We start from the raw sequence: 5,428 nt of genomic DNA on the forward strand, positions 1-5,428 counted from the left end.
ACCTCAGTGTGGGGATCTCTCCTCATGAAGTAGGCAACTTTTTCTCATCATTACCCCTAATTCTTAATCAATAAAATGAAATATTTTCATCTCTCCTCTCTCCTGTTTCAAAACTAGATCCAAAAAGTAAGCTCAACTGACCCAAAAATGGTCAAAAATTGACCCAACTAATCTGGAAAATTCTAGAATCAGTTTGCTTGGTTAGAGGCTCACTTTTTCCTATAAATAGAAGCCTCTCCCTTTGTAAAATCTTAATGGTGTTTTATGCAGTGTTACTCTACTCCTGTCCTGAGCCACCTACATTGATTTTTTAATAATTCAATTGTTTTTGGCCTAATCTTCTCCAAAGTGAATTGGTGGCCACTATTGCTTCAAGAACTACTACTTCCGCTGCTAGCACCCCAGAATTCGTTGCGCGGAGGAGACAGGGATGTTTCAGCTGGTATCAGAGCGAATTGGCTAAAGTGGATCAACCGAGAAGCTAAAAATGTCAAGAATTTATGAAGTAACAGTAAAAAGTTAAAAATGTGATGAAATTTATACAAATTGATATTTAGAATGAAATTCATAAATTAGTAATTGGGTCTTCAGATGGAAGTACCGCAATTGCATGGAATCCCTGACTTGCTTAAGGCCTAGACATGATGGTATTTACCTTAAAATTCCAAGGACTGTGACTACCCGTATATACGGAGGGTATAACTACAGCTCTTTACTGGCAGTATATACGGAGGGTATAACTACAGCTCTTTACTGGCAGTATATACGAGTAAATCTAAGACCTTAAAATTATAAGCACAAATGCTATCCAGATAATGAATTCGAATGTGGTTGATATGAATTTAAAACTCTGGTTGAGAACTGATGAGTTGATTTGGATTTTGATTAAAAAATGATGATTCCTAAATTTTGGTTGAAAAGCGATAAGCTGAGCAAAACCACAGTGAGGATGAATGGGACGAGACCCTGTGATGATGTTCGTAACTGGAATGATGATAATGACTTCAGTAAATCACTATGAGATTAGTGGATTGTGCTGACAGATTGCTACTGTTAACACTTGACCCAATGGATCAAGTTAAGGGATGACAAATTAAAAATCTGTATAATTGAAATTCCCATGGAGGACTATTCAGATGGAAATTTTGGTCTAATGGACCATTATTATGTTAAAGATATGAATGGTATGATCTGAATGAATTGTTATCTAATGATGAGTTCTATATAAGGGATCTTTATCCTAGGATTCTGTTGGGTTGACCAGACTATAAGGAACCCCAAAATCAGTTGGATCTTAAGGGAAAGAGTTGTCCTCTCGTTTGCGCGATGAGGACATCTCCTGTTTTTTAAGTGGGGTAGGATGTAAGACTCCTCCCTCCATCTTTTGAGGTGTGCAGGTGTAAGAACCTCCCCTTCTGATCTTATAATTATTCCCCTCTCTGAAATAAAAGAAAGATCATGTTTTACCTATTTTGGCCTGGAGAGAGAAAATGTCTAGAGGGAGGTAATTCAAAATTGAGATGTTTTTGGATATAAAAATCCTCCTAGTGTCTAAAATGGTTTCCCTTGAAACAAAAATTCAAAAAGAACTTTCCAATAAGCAATTGGAATTAATTGAAAATAGGTATAAAGGACCTTAGCCTAAGGGTCCAGATTTTCAAAAAAATTTAGATTATGGTCCAATTAAGGTTCCTATGGACCAATAAGATTAATCCAAATGTAGGGAGGAGATAAATTGAAGAATAAAAGAAAAACCTCCCAAAAATGAGTAAATGCTCACATAAGATGAAGAGTGGACTAAGGACCAAAGAAAAGAATTGAAAAACTGAATTTTGACACCTCAGTGTGGGGATCTCCCTCATGAAGTAGGCACCTTTTTCTCATCATTACCCCTAATTCTTAATCAATAAAATGAGATATTTTCATTTCTCCTCTCTCCTGTTTCAAAACTAGATCAAAAAAGTAAGCTCAACTGACCCAAAAATGGTCAAAAATTGACCAAGCTGATCTAGAAAATTCTAGAATCAGTTTGCTTGGTTAGAGGCTCACTTTTTCCTATAAATAGAAGCCTCCCCCTTTGTAAAAGCTTAATGGTATTTTATGCACTGTTACTCTACTCCTGTCCTGAGCCACCTACATTGATTTTTTTAATAGTTCAATTGTTTTTGGCCTAATCCTCTCCAAAGTGAATTGGTGGCCACTATTGCTTTAAACAATAGTAGAACCCTCAATCCCTCAAGCCAAAGGAGAGCTTACAAGCTCCATGTAAGCTAATTTTCTTACTTGTTTTCAAATTTTAATGAAAAATCTATGGTTTTCTTGATTTTTATGAATTGCAGATGATTGAATTAAATTCAAATGCTATGCCTTTGATGAAAAGGCCACCCCCTTCTCTTCTTTACATTCCAACCCTTCTTAATCCTAGAAAGATTAACTAAGTGATTAATTAAACTCTTCTTATTGTTTACTCTCTTGAATTTAGAAAATTATATAGATTAGAGTTTTATAATTCTAAATTGGGTTAATTAAGTTAATTGTAGAATGATAAAAATGAGAAATAGTCAGCAATACAAAGGAGGTTATGGTAACATTTTCCAGAATTTTATGAAAAAGAAAGTTTGTTTTTATGTTATTCCAAAAGAGTAATTCCCACCATCTTTTGCATCTAAAAGAAATATTCTAATTACTCCATGTACATATTCACCTATGAATATGCATGGATATCACTGATATTAATTATTAAATTTGATTTCTATGCATAGAAAGATGCATAATGAAATTTTTTTATTACAAAAGTGTTATTCTTCTTAAATTTGATTTCTATGCAAAGAAAGATGCATAATGGAATTTTTTTATTACAAAAGTGTTATTCTTATTAAAATTGATTTTTATGCATAGAAAGATTTTTATTATAAAAGTGCTATTCTTATTAAATTAGATTTCTATGCATAGAAAGATGCATAATGGAATTTTTTTTAATTAGAAAAGTGTTATTCTTATTAAATTTGAGTTCTATGCATAAAAAGATGCATAATGGAATTTTTTTAATTACAAAAGTGTTATTCTTATTAAAATTGATTTCTATGCATAGAAAGATGCATAAAGGATTTTTTTTAATTATAAAAAGGTTATTCTTATTAAATTTGATTTCTATGCATAGAAAGATGCATAATGGAATTATTTTATTACAAAAGTGTTATCTTATTAAAATTGATTTTTATGCATAGAAAGATGCATAAAGGAATTTTTTAATTATAAAAGTGTTATTCTTATTAAATTTGACTTCTATGCATAGAAAGATGCATAATGGAATTTTTTTTATTACAAAAGTGTTATTCTTATTAAATTTGAATTTTATGCATAGAAAGATGCATAAAGGATTTTTTTAATTATAAAAGTGTTATTCTTATTAAATTTGATTTCTATGCATAGAAAGATGCATAATGAAATTTTTTTATTACAAAAGTGTTATTCTTATTAAATTTGATTTTTATGCATAGAAAGATGTATAAATAAATTTTTTATTATAAAAGTAGATGTGGATATGTATGTGAAAGAATGGATGTGGATGTATGTGAATGAATGGATGTGAATGTGTATGTGAAGAATGGATGTGGATGTATGTGAAAGAATGGATGTGGATGTGTATGTGAAAGAATGTGTATGCGAAAGAATGTGATGTGATGTGACATGAATATATGTGGATGAGAAGTGATAGATATGAATGTATGGATAGATGTGGGTAGTCGTACATGTGAACGATTGGATGGATGTGGATGAATGAGATGAGATGTGTATGAATGAGATATGATGTGGATAGATGTGATGTGATGTTATGTAGGTAGAATGTATGTGATGGGATGGTGATGAGAATAAATGTGATGGATATGAATGAATGTGATGTGATGGATGTGAATAGATAGAGGTGATGTGATGTGATGTGAATCGGGATAGATGTGAATGTGAGGTGAAATGAATGTGATGTGATCTGATGTGGATCAGGGTAGATATGAATGGATGAGATGTGAATGAATGTGATGTGATGAGATGTGGATATGGGTAGATGCGAGTGAATGAAATCTGATGAGGATAAATGAGGAAAGATGTGATGAGATGAAAATGATGTGATTGGATGAATGGGAATACGTATGAAATGGATGTAGATTAAATAATGTGGATTGATGTGGAAAGACGAGAGTTCCTTATAGGAACTGTATTTATGACCTGTTTTTAAATGATTGTTTTATGTCAAGAATGTTGTGGAAGCATTTTGACCATCTTGTGAATGAGGTCGTGGAGACCTAACTGATAAATTTGTAACAGCTGATGGAGAGTCAACAGAGGACATCTCGCATAGCAAGGTCGGTCGAGGTCTTGACCAATTTAAATGGTGAGCTTCCGGTATGGTGGATGAGGGACCAAGGAAGCGGCCTATGAGTGAAGCACTAGGTGACCTTGCGAAGGATCCTAGAGGGTGCTGACCATACGGTGCTCAGGCTTTAGGTCGCTGAAGATACCCACACGTGTTCGGTAAGATATTTGGATCAAGGAGTTAGAGTTGTTTTCTGAATTCGGGCATGGATCTAGTTGATTGACATTGTTGGTCAACGGACGAGTCCATGGCTCTTTTATATGGATCTGTTGGTTGATCTTGCTGATCTTCAAACGGAGATTCCATTTTGATTTTTATAAGTGAATATATTACCGGGTACTATGAGCTAGGAACTATCGAAAAGGCCCCTGAGTGGTCAGGTGGTGAGCGTTCTAGTTTGCCAATGATGCCATAGGTACACACCAATGAAGGAAAAATTAGAAATAAGGATTCAACTGGATATTTTGGAGGATTATGATCAGTGATACTATAGTTTCATTAAATGATTGTTTAAAAGACAGCTAAATCTGTGAAAAAGGCAATTTCATATTGGGTGTGTAAGTGGTGTGACTGGTTTTAAGTTTGCATGAATATCTGGCTAGGGGGCCTGAGAACTCTTTTCCCTGGTACCCAGGACAAAACCTAACCAAATTTTTAAATGGATCCCATCACTACAATGGTTGGGCGGTTGGCTGGGCAGTTGGCTAACCCACGGGACTAGATGGGGTTAGGCTGGACTGATGGATCCCTAAAATGAGACTCAATTCTGTTATGGTACAATAGATGAAATAAATCCCGGATAAAAATTGTTCTATGGAAAAGAATCAATGGCTGTGCCTCTCAATGAGGAAAAAAGCATTGGTCTCTATGATCCAAGTGCAAGTCTTTTCCTTGATCTGACCATGGGACTTACGAGTTTGGTCAAAACAGTTCAGTTAGTTAAGGCTCTTGACTACGTTAGAGTCAAAATATCCTGGGGGAATCGCCCGTGCTTTTTGGGGAGGGAAGTTTTTCTGGGTCCAGTTTTGGAAGAACCAAGGGATTAGTCTCTTGTCT

Source organism: Cibotium barometz, chromosome 10 (assembly GCF_041138505.1).
Source record: "Cibotium barometz isolate CiBa-2024 chromosome 10, ASM4113850v1, whole genome shotgun sequence".
NCBI lineage: Eukaryota > Viridiplantae > Streptophyta > Polypodiopsida > Cyatheales > Cibotiaceae > Cibotium > Cibotium barometz.